At 37.5% G+C, this 15637-nt stretch overlaps 1 protein-coding gene across 7 annotated transcripts in view; it reads right to left on the reverse strand.

Moving 5' to 3' along the window:
- LOC139121794 (repulsive guidance molecule A-like) overlaps positions 1-15637 on the reverse strand; it is a 109664-nt gene that overhangs the window by 66432 nt on the left and 27595 nt on the right. For 5 of the 7 annotated variants that reach the window (XM_070686964.1, XM_070686966.1, XM_070686968.1 and 2 more), the window contains 2 exons: positions 3976-4099; positions 3231-3328 (listed from right to left, as the gene is read on the reverse strand). The exons of 1 other annotated variant lie outside the window; for it this stretch is intronic. The gene's annotated coding sequence lies outside the window, so the exon portion shown is untranslated. Of the gene's footprint in view, positions 1-3230; positions 3329-3975; positions 4100-12610; positions 12922-15637 lie in introns of those variants that run through there. One more of the 7 variants, XM_070686970.1, reaches the window with a different exon arrangement.

Genomic DNA, 15637 nt, shown 5'->3' on the forward strand with positions numbered 1-15637 from the left:
AAAAGTCTTTTTTCTATCTTTTTTCTGTCAAATCATTGCTGAAGTACACCCAATAATTTTATGAAGATGAGTTCATAGGTCAGATGTGTTGCATTTCATTTCACACATCAATCAGTCTCACTCTTGGCATTAACATTAAAATTTTTGGATAACAGATTCCACATTGTGCCTGTGATTCATGCAAACTTTGTCATTCAGTTTACTGTATTTGATCTGACCACCCTTAACGCAAACACGTTAACTTGACTTATACTGTTTCTTGCTTTTTGTCTATCATATTAGTCTAGAAACTTGTAATTTTCACGCCATATAAAACAGGCGCCTGTCTATGCCATTATTTTTTTCTAATCTCTGTGAGCACAATATCTTGGACTACAGATCCCCTTCACTAAGGGATGACCTAATACCGTGATTTCTAACAACAAGTCTTAGACTACTTCAATGGAATACCTGCACAAAACAGTAACATTGGTGATCCAAATTCCCTGTACATAAGATCAGAAGGAACCTATATCCACGTTGAGATGACACCAAGTTACCATCCTGTCCCTCTGAAATCATCTGAAGCCCTCAAGTAAGAATCTGACACTACTGAGAACTCTCCATGTCACATGATTCTTTCCTATCGGTATCATTTGATAGCATGTTCCTCCCGATGTCCTCTGGTGACACGCTAATGCATCTACCAGTAATTTGTAACTCACTTATAATGTTTCTTGATCATCGCTGTCTGAACTTTTTAATTTGTCACTTGTTGACACTTGATATTTTCCTTCTGCGATGTAACAAGAAAAAAAAAGAGAACACGAACACTGCTGAAGCACATCAACAAACACTGGATACATAGACAGGAAAACTGACACTGAGAAACGTTTTATGACTAGAATGCATTCTGATATGAATTAGAAAAGATCTTGGCATGGCAAGGAAACATGTCAGAATTGTTTGGATAAGGAAGGAGTCTCTACACACACAGACATTCTCATGCTTATTTACCCATGTCTGAACAAGACAAGGCTGCATCTGATCCTTTTTAGTTTTACCCTTAAAATGTGGTGACCTTACTGTTGAGGTGACATTTCTACATGGCGTTCATGCAACGGGGAGGGATCCGTTTTCAAATCAATATCCATACACACTGGTATGACATCAATAAGATGACAGATGAGCTCTTCCGTAACTTCTTGTTATGACTTCCTTTTGAAAATTATGAAATATGAAAAATGGAAGCACCTCTGTGTAGGTTGGTGCAATAACTTGCATTCACATTTTCCACTGGGTGATCTACTACTGTAGGCTTGTAAACTACAAGTATTTAACTCTGTCTTGAACTGCTTATCACACTTTCTCATGCAAAGGTTATGCCAACAAGCTGCAAAAAGCTGAGAAATGACCTTTAGTTTCCTTTGTAAAGGTCTGACTGCATCATGGATGACGAAGGAGGCAGACTAAATAGCGGTGGTGAAGGGTTTTCAAGGGACAAAGTTGCTCTTTTTTTGGAAGTTACTGTTGTCAATTTTAGTCACATTCCAGTTGTTAAATTGTCTGGCTCACTGAAGCATGCTGAAACAGCAAACCATAAATTTGATCAGGATGAAAAAAAAGAAAGAAACTCTTGAATATTTCTGGTGTTTTCCCGAAAAAATGTGCTAATTGGCTAGACAATGATCCACTAAATTGCAGACCTTGGCTTTAACCTTTTCACCCCATTTCCCTGTGGAGAGGTCCAACTCTACTATAGAAAATAATGGGATTGGGTCAAACCACGGTGGTAGAAGGGTTAAGTACTGTGAGGTCATATTGACATACATTGACTTTATTTGAGTTCATCTTTGATTTGAAGATGGCATTTCATTTTTCCTTCATTAAAATGCCAAATGAGAGTTAATTTGAACCTTTTAATGACTTCTAGTATTTTTATACCCATGGCTATAGCCAAACATCTTTTTTTCTATATTGGTCCAGCTACAACACAAGTGAGGACTATTCCCCTACACTGTGAATTGTGAAGCAGCTGAGTACTGGGAAGTGAATACTGCCTACTAACAATGTAAGCATTCTGAGCTAAAACTGGCTTGGATAGTCTGGATGTAATAGAGGCTTAGTATATGAGAATATGAGTGCTGATTTGCACATCCACATTCTAAAGCAAACTTTGAAGGCATGCACTGCTCTTACAGTGTGAAGACTCGACTTTACAAGTTGGATGCAGTGGAAAAGTTCTGCCTTATGATTGTGACTATAGTATAATTCTAAAAACAAATGGGTTGGTAGAATGCTGCCTCTTGCAATGTTTAAATTCTTATTCTGGAAGAGGTACACAACAACTTGATATAATATTACTGCTTTTCACTAATTCCAAAATTCTAAATTCATATAGCTGAGTTTATTTACATGAAATCAAAGTTCTGATTCTCATTATACAAAATTGAAACTACAGAGCGAGAAAGGCAGGCAATACTTCTTTTGGCTTTATCAAGACCTATGACATATAATCCTGTGTACAGGCAGGTGGATACTGATTCCAGCCTTACAATGGTAAAATACACCTCGGAAATGAAAGCTGTCAACTTTTCCTGATACTATCCTCATGAAAACCTTGATCACTTTCATGATCAACAACAGAAATTGAAATTTACCATGCAAATGTTTGCATCCAGGAAGGTAATTACCAAATTTCCCAAAAGCATAATATTCAAAATGGCTGCCATTCTCCATGTTACATTGGAAAATATGAAACATATGATGTTTTACAAAAATATGATGGTGAAAACGTGATCTTTGTGAGTTTGAGAACAAGTAAATAAATGCTGTAGAACACCAAAAGAATCAGAAATCTGTCTAAGAGGTGCATTCTAGCTGGTGATGAGTTGAGAAAGTGACCAACGCTTTTCACAACATTACAATTGTTAACCCATCTGAGTGACTATAAGTAGATGTGCACTGACTCTGCTTGGTCAGGCATGAGTATCAGGTGCCGGTTCCCCTGATATCTAGACTACAGTAGTCAAATAAATATGAGCAAGTGAATACTTCCATCACTATTCTTCCTAATCCATCATTTTCTGCTGGGATAAGATGACACTTTTTTTCATATGTGGGGGAAAACTTCTGAGTCAGCCATAAAGAAAAGCAATAAAGTAACTTTCATTCTTACCAGAAACCAAGGACAAAAAGGGATAGGCACAAAGGCGTTCAAGAGACAAGAACAATGAAAGAAGTAGACATACCTTCTTAAGATAGGAACAGCAGAGGTTTCAGTTTTGACACACTTGCAGCTTGAGACAGACTTGAAGACAAGCGCACCTTCGAATTGCTGATATACTGCCTGCAAAGAAACAAACAGCAGTGGTTTTTTTTTTCACAGACTGCAGCTTTGAAAAGATTTGAAATCTAATGTACCGAGTGTTGGTTGTTCACAGGATGGATGTATCTTCATCTGAGCAGTAAAGGAAACTGACAGGGCATAAATACTCTCAATCTACTGCACTTAAGTGGATCTAATTCTATAACAACTCCAAGCGTTTGCGCTGTGACGCAGAGCATGTTTCGGGGCTTTAGCTGCCTAAACTGTCATTCCGCGGGAGGTAATCAAAACTGACACCGACCGAAGGTAACAGAAACGGTTGCCATGGTATCTAACACCTTTAGACTGAAGGTATGCAAAAAGGTGGACAAAGTCATGTTTAGGGTATATACTGCCTTCTCCCTAGGGATTAAGTTCCTTTAAATTCTATTAGTACTACTTGAGAGGTTGTTACTGCATCATGTAGGCTACAAACGTTACACGCCACTTCCTCAAATCCCTCTCAGTTAAACCCTTGATTAACGCCAACCAAAATCAAAATAAATTTGCATAACTAGATTACCATGGTTGAGGACTCGCCTTAGGCATCAAATCAAACACATAGCCAGTCACAATATTCCCTTTGTTTATACTACTTTTTTCATTTTCTTCTTTCCTTATAAACTTACCACTTGATATCTTTCAATTGCCCTCAGTCAATTCAGTTGAACTTTGTCGGAAGTGCTTGAAAATAGGTTTCTTGTATGTAGTTGACTTCAAATTGAATCACGAAAGTCCAATGCCGCACTGTGACTACAAACCAAACAAAACAGAGAAAGGAAACATAAAATTATTCTTGTGCTGCTGTGCTAGATTGCCATTAGAAATGTGCAAGCTCTTGATAAATCATCAAATTTGGGACTGACTAAATTGAGATATTGACTCGGACGACCTCATCAGAAACTCTGATGCATCAGTCAAATGGTGCAGCGGCAATCTGCAGGGCATCGTGTGAAGAAAATGACCACATTCTAGAAAGCAATCAATTACTACATTTACAATACACAGCCAATTTTGTCAAGGATGTTGACCTGATCTACCACTTAACATGTCACTAATGCACTACTTTTTTTCTCCTTTTTCAAACCCTTCACCTCTCAAATAACACGTACAAAAAAAAATCTTTTTTTAAACAGGAGAAAAAAGTACCACACACACCCCCTCTCTCTCATTATGCAGAGACAACAGACCACTAGAGTTGGGTTTTTATTTAAACTTCGAGATAAGGTTGACTTTTTCAAAAATCAAGGTCTGTGTAGTTTCAATGAAGCCTATCTTTAATTGGTGTAATTTACTACACCAAAAGGGTATTTCGGTGACCTCTAACCTTGGTATTTACAAAAAGTAAGGACAAAAACGTTGTCCACTTAAAATTGAAGCTTCACAGGGACATTTCAAAGTGGTATATCTCTCCTTAAATGGTGTCATCAGTTAGAAAAAAGTCCATTGGAAGCAAAATTGTATTGAAACCTGTCTCATCACATCGTAGTATGCACAGATCCACTCGTACTACAGAGGACTTTATGTGCTCACGAAAGGATAAACCAATTACAAACCAGCCTTCTGCTGAAATGAATCTGGGAATTTGAAAAGATATCATTTTTTGTGTTGATACTAAACAAATGAATGTATGTACAACTTAGTGAAGGCAAAGTCGCTTGTCTATTGTTTAAATCTTGATCAACAATACAAGTGTTTGAATGCAAAGATCAAAATTTCCAGGTGACATCAGTTTATTGCTGAATACTGCTCTCTTAATGAGAGAAATCAACGTCAAAGCAATCATGATGATCGGTATGGTTTCACATTTGACTAAAAATTACTGACTTGCCCCTTGCAAATGATCAGGACACTGGACATGCCTGTCTGCTGACAACGGAGTCAAGTGTGTAAGAACCTGTTAACAAAAACAACCTTGTGACTCTCATTACTCCGTGGCAACAAAGAGCAGTACATCATCACTGAAGGGACTTCAGCATTGTTCATTCATTGCCATTTTGATGTTGGAATTGTCAGAGCAACAGCTGATGGCATTACAATGCCAAATGGAAGCACAATTTTAAAACCGTCCATAAAATAACATGCCTTTTAAGCCGCACTCTATTCATGTTGGCTAAATAGAACCACCCACTTTTCAATGATGTACAAGCGTATAAAAAGGAGATCATAATGGGCCCGCACTGAATTTGCCTGAACTACCCTATGCTTTAACTTTGGCTGGCTCAAAGCTTTGAACAACCTTCCTGACACAGATTAACCCTTTGGGTGCTGTATTTTTCGCACCAAAATTTTAGTGCAACATTCTACCAATTTTTATAAATTTTTCTGTAATTATTTTGATAATTTTGAACCAAATAGACATCAAATTTCATCGGCTACAGGTTTTTATCAAAATTTTGGCAAAAATCTGAAAAAAATTGACTGGGGTATATTTTTAAAGGTGAAAAAAGTTGACTTTGGCACACAAAGGGTTAAAGTTTCCAAACAAGCAGATAAAGCAACTCAAAAAAAATTGCTGGAAATTGCACATTCCTTAATTCCGCACACATGTAGATCATGGATACCTTTGGAATATTTTTTTAATAAGCATCAAAATATGATGTCACAATATTTCATTCAATTCTACATAAATGCCACATTGAAATTTGAATTTTTAGTATGTCCATTAATTATTGTATTTCACCAGGCTCACTAGGACAACAGCAGCAAGCTATTACTTCTACAATGATAGATTTGTTCTGAAATATTAGATTTAAAATTACAGTCGCTTGCATCATGTGATTGATACTACTGCCATTTTATATACAATTGCCAATCAATGATGTAATTAACATTTCTGTGCTCAGTCTTTAATTACATGGGACGTTTTCAAAATGTCTTTGTAATATATTCAAGTTGTTCTTACCCAAGTTGGTTGGAATATCAGGCATTTCAACAACTCATATTAACAGAAAACCTAAATAATAAAAGGCTAGAACTTTAAGTCACATATACATTTCCTTTTCCACATTTAAACGCACAAGCTCAGAGAACTATATTGGATACATTAATTTTTAATAGATGGGATCCAATTTCATAAATTTAAATCACTGAAAGTTCATAAATTTTCCCAAGCACGATCAGGTTTTGTTATAATATGTAAATACTGTGATTTTGCATTTTCACATACCAGAAATAAAAAAATAGATGAATCATAGTATTAAATCAGATAAAAAATAAAAATAATTGTACTTTTACAGTATCTGGTGTAGACTCTACACGGATTCAGAGCCTACCAATAGTTTCTTTTGAGCCTGGCGCCAGTCTGGAATTCAGCGAGAGATTGCACTGTGTTGCTAACACAAGCAACTGTACTTTTCCTGAAAATCTTGGTTGATATGAATATTCATGACCACAGGGTGCACACTGTATATGATGGTTGGAAAGTACCCAGATTAAAGCAGAAATCAGGTTGGTATTGCTTGGAGGTATTTATTGAAGAGACAGGAGACCTTGCGATACACAATTGTGTCGACAAAGTGTTCTGTGTATGCCTACAAGCGTGTCTATGTATATGTACATTCCTTGGGCAAGCCTATATCTGGGTGAAATGTGCACACATCGAACACTCCCAGAGAGTAAAATAATAAAGTACATTCACCCATAGACAAACATGACAAGATGAATCAGTAAAACTACCAGAAATTACATCAGAGATCATTGCTACTCTCTCTATAAACTTGTCTGCGAGTAACTGCATTCTTCTTAATTTTGAGAACACATGAATAATCAAAATGGTCCTCTTCCAACAATTCTGTTGGCAGAAGCAATGTTCTGCGCTCATTCCAATATTTAGTAACGACTGTAAAATTGCGATTGGGGCTATTGAAGAAGCTGGCGTCTGAAGGCATACCAAATGCAATCAAAGATCACCATTCTATCTCAAATCAATGTTTAACATCTCGCTTTGATGGTGCCACCATGAAGAACACAAGAGTCATTCCGGTGTCCAGGGTGCCTCCTTGCCGCGTTTCTGGTGTTGGGTAGATAATAAATTTATAAACAGGAAATGAAGACGCCCTGAAATCTGAAATCACTCACTTTACCATCAAATCATTGGCCTTGTCTTTATAGGCGCGTACACGCACGGCACATGTAAAAGTTGCAGAGGTGCCACGTACAAAAGACTACTGACGCAAACATATTTTATCAAGAGTCTAAATAAAAGCTTGACACAAGCAGCATGATTGTCATAATCTAGTGTTTGAATATTTACCTTTCTACATGTATATGCACACAATACGATATTTGAGATGAATATTACAACCTTGAGTCAATCTTGATTGAAATGAAGAAACCTGGATATTTAATCGTAAAATCAGCAAACAAAATTGAAACATTACTTCTCCATAATACCACCATTGTTTTCTCTGATAATAAAACATACAAATAGTGTTTAGAAAGCATACAAATTAATTAAAACGTGTTTATCAATGCCACCTACCAATAACTGGAAAGGAAAGTCATTTATGTAGCCATACATTCTTTACATTGTAAAACATTTCAGAAAATCATTTAAAACTGAAAATATATAAGGCAGGACTTAATGAACCAAACTGTTGAGTTCATCAGAGAGTTTCACTTGACAGACGTAGATGGTCATTTTCTTGAGACGGTTGGTCATGCAAAGATATCCATAGAAGGATATACATGTAAGTACAGCCACAAAAATCTGCACGACTATAATTGGTGTACGTAATTGGATATAGGCGCACACGAATAGCTGAAGCAGTTATTTCTGTAAATTAGACTCACCTACAAGAAATCAGAGGTCAGTGGCTTGTGTGTGCGTCTTAGGTAGCAAACGAAAACACTGAGCGTTTACAATGTAAAGTTTGATAAGCTCTGAAGGCTGAATTCTCTGGAGTGGAACCCTTTCACCCTTGTCTCCCTGTGCACATGTTCATCCTCTCCAGTGAAACACAGCAGCTACTTGGACACACAACTACAGAAACGGGTAAAACCTTGCGGTCAGAAATCCATGTTACTGCTAGTATATGTCTGTGACAATTTGAACCTGCACAACATTCAGTCGGAAATTTTCACGACATCAGGCCACACTCGGAGCTCATATCGTTGTAGTAAAGTGGCGCATCATTGGAAAGGGTGATATATGAAACACAGCCTCAGATCTGAAAAAGTGTTGAGTTTTTGTCAATGAAAGAGAAACCCTGTTATCAGTCAGTCAGTGCCACTTGTGAGTATTCCTGACAACCTCAAGGACTTGTTAGGAGACAATTGACAACTGATACCACCCCTATCTCCTTCTATAGTATATCCTACATGCATTACACTTACAACCCGGGCAGGATTAAAGCATTAGCATCAAGTTACACCTTCACTGAAACAATTACTAAGTGCCATTGAAAGCCGCTTTTTTCACCACTTTTGGATTCAAGGCTAGAATTTTGACCAACATTTATTCTGCGATGCTCTGGCTGAGAGGAACGAAACAGTCCAGCCTGTTCCGGGATTGGCAAAGCTCTCCCTTCTCCCTATGGAAGTGGATAACTTGCAACATATCCCATACTCCCAAATCCCAGGCGACCTTCAAGAGCAATGGAGGGAAACCGTTCCAGATGCAGCATGATACGCTGGCCTGGAGGAAAATCCCGTCAAAATTCATTATTCATGGAGCATTTTGTATCTTTCACAAACCACTGATTTCATCTCCAGGCAGATTTTGCAAATCCCTGCCAACAGTGCTTCACAGAATACACAGAGAAATCGGGGGAAAATAGATGTCTCTGTCATCACTACCGTTGACTGAAACCGACAGCCTTGGCTCAAGAGGATCTAGTATATCACCATCGTTTACTTTTTCAGCACAAATACAAAAAGCTTCCAATGCAAATGAAATGTAAAAAGCTGAGTGAATCAGGGAGATAATTTACGACCTTATGACGCAATGCAGAAAAACTTATTCAAAACAAAGCCTTTTCGCATGGAAGTGTTTGCTTCAACAACATCAATGGGGCATACTTTTATAAGGCCACTTGGCAGTTAATTCTGAAGTTTTGAAAATGTAACTTGTGGAAAGCTGTGTCTCCAAAATCATCAAATCAAAAGACATAGTGGATACTTGGATTCGTGCTCTGTTTATGCAATTTATCACAGCCTTTCGTGACTACAGTTCCCAAAGAATTGCTGTTCGCCATTTGGTTAAAAACATGGTATGGAAATTCAGGCTATCAATACCATATTGCACGCATGAATGCCCCATCTCATTTTCAATCACAAAAGACATATGCTTTAACAATTGTGTGATCATTTTAGTATTGACAACAATTGACAACCAAAAATTGCTCAGAAAAGTATAACTCTGTACACAGGTAGGCACAGGGACGAATGTTGGAAATACTGTATAAGTAAACAAAGCACCACACTTTACCTATCAAATATCATCAAGATCAAAATCTTAAAATCAAAAAAGACCTGTTCCTTTAATTAAAACATCTCCCCCACAAAAAGTTACAGTATTTGTGAGATAACCAATATTGCACGTAAGCAACCTACTTTAATTAAAAGCCAGGCTTTTAAATTTTGTGTAAAATCTCATGATGGGCTACATTAAGATATTAAACACACAAACAGAATTATTTTAATTGATGTCAAGCATTTTGGTTTTCTGTTTTCAATTACATTGTAAAATATGCAAACTGGTTCGCATAATTTTGATACAGAATTGAAGTGCTTTACACCATCAAGAACTGATATCTCTCAAGGTTGAACATACATTCCGTCTAAAACTAGAGGTTTGTCACATACAACCTGGCATTCCCTGAAGTTGGATAGAGTTGATTCCGGAACCTGCCTCTCATAACATGCATTAGCACTTCTTATTACTTGAGAGAATTTATTGAATATTCTATACTTACTGGTCAAGGATGCATTTCAGTGGCGACAATGTGATACTTGGAGAATGGTTTTTACTTGTCAGCATTGATATTTCACTCAAAGAAAACAAAGTACGTCTTGTGTTGAAATGTTGCGCTATTCAAACATTTAATTTATCAAGAATTATGATAAAACACATGACATTCAGTTTGAAAAGTGTGGAGATTTGTTGACAATACTTCCCATAGAGTATCAATGGTTCTTTGTGTTAATATTGTGACATCTGGAGGTGTGTCGTTCAGAGTTTGTACCTGATAAGAATGTGCAATAACATCGTAGATTAAATTCCTGCCTCACTGTGCTACTGGTACGTACATATGGTGAAAACTTGCGCCGTATCCTTGTTGGGGCTTCAACTTTACGTCTGTCGGTCACTGCATTTTAGGAATGCAACAAAATACGGCCGCAACTAAAACATGGCTAATGAAGTGTGTGCATTCAATTTATGATAACTACAGAGTAGCAGATTGGCTGTGACAAAGTGACAAGAATTACCAGTAGTACAATATCAGTATGTACAATCTCTACATTTTTACAGGTACTGAATGCATTGTTGTGAATATGGATGTATTCCGTGTGCACTTCAGTCAATATTAAATGTTGATGGTGGCTATTGGAATCTGCCAAGAAAAAGCACAAACTGATTTTGAAACTGATAAAAGTTTGCACCTTATCAATCTTAAAAGGTGACTCACTAATACACCTGATATAGCGGTTTGTTCAACTTCGCCTGGTCTGAGCAAAATCACGTTATAGATGCTCGAAAATCCATGTTGTGTCATTGCATTTTGCTAGATCAACCATTTCTTGAAAAGTGCTGTATAACTGTTCTTTACAGATGAAAACGCAAGCTCTTGTTTTAAACACACTACTGTTGTAGTTCAGTTTTAAACCAGGGTTAGAAACTAGACTGATGATAAAAATGGCAACAAAAGATGGGTATCTTTAATTGTCAGACAGATTATTGTAAGACGACACATTAGCTCATGTCAATCTCCCTTTGCTGACTGACGTAACATTAAAATGGTGGAGATCTGATGAATGTTTGGTACTTGGAACTACCAGTCTCAAACTGTTCTATAGCACAGCAGTTCTGAAAAGGCCATGTGCTCACAACATAGCAACCTTATTAAACTTACACTGATACTTGTATGCCTTGCCAGGGGGATTTCATTTAAGAGTACTGGACAGGGGAAGTCTATTCTGCCATTAACATGAAATATTGCGCTTTCTTTTAAGCTCTTTGTAATTTTGTTCTGTGCTGGCCTCGTCCAGTGATACCATGATACCAATGATGTTCAGTGCCAAAGGCATACATTATATATTGAACTTAAAGCTTTAACAAAACTTGTCCACTTTGCTGTTGGTCAAAGCTGATCATCAGATGTGCTACGTATATGCGTCTCAATAAAATAATAATGATGTACTGAATAATTATGTGGGAAGAAAAATGACATGTGTTTGATGAATGAAGTACAGATCTATAAAGCCTGTAGCAGCAGTTTGTAAAATGTTTATGACTGTACAAATGTATATGAGGTGTTCAGGCACATGAGTCCTATCTACATATTGTTGCTAGATATCTGATTGATTATAAGCAACAACAATATGATTCTGAACATCAATTGAGGGATGAGTGCCTGATATGACAGGGCTCTGAAACTTTGTCACATCGGAAAATTTGTCTCATTCATCCCTACTCCATTGCCAGTGCAGGTGGTGGTGAAAAGGTTCCGACTTCTTGTAAACATCTATTCAGCCTCAATCTAGATTACCAAATGGGAGTTCATTTTTCAACCTACGGCCTCTTCAGCCAAATTACCTGTTGGCAATTACCATGTACATGTCCAATCACGAAAACGCCCCTCTCAAAGACAGCTTACATCATCAAATGTTGACTGAGGTTTTCCTCTATGAAAAGATAATGACTTCTGCAGCTGTTCAACTCATGTGAGGCATGCAGAGTAAGAGATGCAGGTAAAGTCACTCGGATATGATACGGTTCTGATGTGTACATGAGAGCCCTGGATATGAGTTAGGAAGTCTAATGTACACTATACATTCTCATGAATGAGATAGAAAGACTTACTTTCCTGAACAGTGAAAGTACTCTGCCGCAAAAGGCCAATTATACAGTAGACTCTGTAAATGTACTTTGTAATGGGATACATCTGCCATTGGAAACAGCACAGAATACGTGTAAACTGACTGCTAGGCTGGTATATCTTGGTGGATTTCTTTTGTCTGGCACCATTCTGAAGATGATATTTGACAAAGTCTACACTCAAGCTGTGATTCCTGGATTCAGCACAGAGCTGTTCATCTTACCTCATGTATGATACTGCTCCAGAGCTGACACCACGACGACAGGCTGGGGGACAAATAAACCTTAAATAAACAGTTGATTCAACATGGCACTGTTAGAGAGCAGACAGGGGCAGACAATTGTTCTGGGTAATTTTACCAGGCCTTACTCTCTTTACCGGACCACAAGAATTGAACAATCACCACTGAATGTTATTTAAATGTAACATCCCTACAACAAAAGGGTTTTCCCATGGTCAACTGGCAGTGCACATGTCGTTTCTTTGTCCAGAACACCCGACAACGCACCGACCCGAGTTGCACCATGACTGCACTGGATGCTGATTTATTGCACTATTGACATTTCTCAAATAATGACTTTCTGACTGCCTTTTATGATTCCTCTTTATATGGGAAAAAAGGGCTTTCACAATTTTGTGAAGGAAGTTAAAAAAAAAGAGTAGGCTGCTCAGTACAGAAGACCTTCATGAACTGGGGTATCCCTTCCTGCAGGGATAAATAGACTCTTTAAAATTTCTAATAGTTTTCCTAATAGAATTTGCCAGGTGAATTGAGCAGAAAATTGCAAAGTGGCATAATCTATATCCAGGGTCATTACACACCGTGGAGGGAACTGGAATAAACAGCGCATTCAACAGAAGTCTGGAATACCGGAAGCTTGATTACAATATAGTAGGTGCCAACATGGGTGCATCTGGCTTGTAAAATGACTTGGTCAGGGTGGGGGCCCAAAGTGGCTCCAGCTAGACACTTCAATGACCACTGTTGTCAGACAGGAGCTATTGTGGGGTCAGGAGGTGACATTTCATGCACTCAGTGCCCCATTGAAAATTTCAACAGTGATATGCTAATACAGGGGAAGGACTGCCTGACAGACCCCATCAATTTCTCTGCTCTGTTGAAGGCAAACTGAACTCCCTGACAGACAAACTGACAACAAAGCACAACCTGAAATCCGCTGTGATCTCTGGAGCCTTAGAACGTAAAAGCCAACACATCTCTAGATTAAATTAATAATTTTACGACAGTGCTGCCATAAATTCAAGGATCCTCTGTATCGATTCACGGAGATTGGTAAACACATTGATTTTTTCTCTTTCATCTTTCATTAGGTTTCATCAGTGTAAAGAGAGGAATCAGATGTTGGCGAGTGCCATCAAACAGGCTTGATCACTGTGCAAACATATCAGTCTAAATTACTCCCTGATCCAGCCCATCAGAAAAATGTAAGTTAATACCTTTTTATATCATCATCTTGATTAGAAATGCCTTTCACTGTCATCTTTCTTGATTACCCGTAAGTGAGGATGCAGAATGATAGTTTGCTCAGCTTGTCTACGACAGACTACCTTAATTACACCTGAATGAAAACACATCAAAGTGGAAAAGCGAGTGATCACGACAAGCATTCAATCAATCACACCCAGGGTGTTTTTTCCCCCTCTCCATCTGATGCTACAGCAAAAACAGAAAAACCTTGAGGTCCACAAAGCGATGATTCATTCAAAGTTTCTGAGAACACAGAATGTTTCACATTTCAAGCAGTACTGATTGCAAGGTGTCATAAATACAATTTTTAACTTTCAAAATAAATTTTGTATCAAAATCATTGTCTATCAGGCTTACATTTTACACAAATTGAAGAATTTTTTAGGTTATTTTACATCTAACATCTGATCAGCAAACAACAAAACAGAGTCCCTTCACAAAAATTCTTCATCAAATATTTATCTAAAACATGGGCAAATATATCACTGATTTTGACGGTCTTGAAGGAACAACACACATGTATCTATATGTATGAACTAATTTCCCACCTGAACAGAAATATCTTATAGTATTCTCTTGATACCTGTCTCAACCCATTTACATTGTATCTGTATAATAATCCAAAAATTACAAAGTCCACGGAAAAAAATAAGTCAGGAGAGATGCACTCATTTTTCCTGACAAAGGAAGAGGAACATTGTGGAGTTTTACAGTATTAATATTCCCTCAGCGGATTATATTCCCTCTACATATTACTTTATGTGATATCTGGTAAGGCATAAACTCCAATCAGGATCTCTTGGGAGAAAAGAAAATACATCGCATGTGTATATCTTTACAGCCAGCATAGGAAAAATTTACAGCGTATGTAATACGTTGTAAAGTAATACTCCTTGGTTAACAGATAATAACCATACTCACAATATTGTTATATTAGCTATGTGCTGCACTGGAAAATCAGTATTGATTTTTTTCCCAACCTATTTTGCTGGGAGTGTTCAGTCAATAAAAAGAATTACCATACAGCGGACTGTTCTGTTACACAGATGATTGTAACATTGGGATACTTCATTAAAACGACTGAAATGTGATACTGTGAATCTTATGATTGTTCCTTTTTTTTCAGTTGACTACAAATACAAGAAGATTATGATTCCTACTACGATATACCTCCTTCAACTTGGGATACACATGTAAAAGAGTCATCTTTTTGAACGGATAAAATAGCTGAGCACCTGACTGTGGAGAATTTGACTGTGACATAAAATTTTACACAATAACGACTAGATGTAACAATCAACTTACCCAAAACATCAAATTAATCCCCACTTTTCATGGATAAGAAATTATTTTACCATGTGATTTGGTAAGATTATCATCATGGATAAAATTACCCACTACACATGCGTACTTTACTATTTTGTTATGTTGAAGTCTTCCACTGGTGGAGTCAGTTTCCCTGCGAACAATACCTGCTGCTACGCTGCATTTGATAGACTATTTGTTGATGGGGATGAATCTGATTGTGGAAATTTTTCATCTGCAACCTCAGGCAAGCACAGAGATATATTTTCAGGCCTGCGAGCAATGTGCAATGTTCCAGATACATCACAGACAATGTCACCGTGGTGTTTCCATTTTTTTCTCCGACAATGAAACAGTGCAGTTTCAATCCGCTTTTCAATTTTTCAAAAACGTATTTTCTTTTCATACAGCGCGGTGTTGTGCCGTGTCATTCAATGTTTGAGTAGGTTGTCTAGG

The sequence above is a fragment of the Ptychodera flava genome, chromosome 21 (genome assembly GCF_041260155.1).
Source record: "Ptychodera flava strain L36383 chromosome 21, AS_Pfla_20210202, whole genome shotgun sequence".
In the NCBI taxonomy this organism is placed as follows: Eukaryota; Metazoa; Hemichordata; class Enteropneusta; family Ptychoderidae; genus Ptychodera; species Ptychodera flava.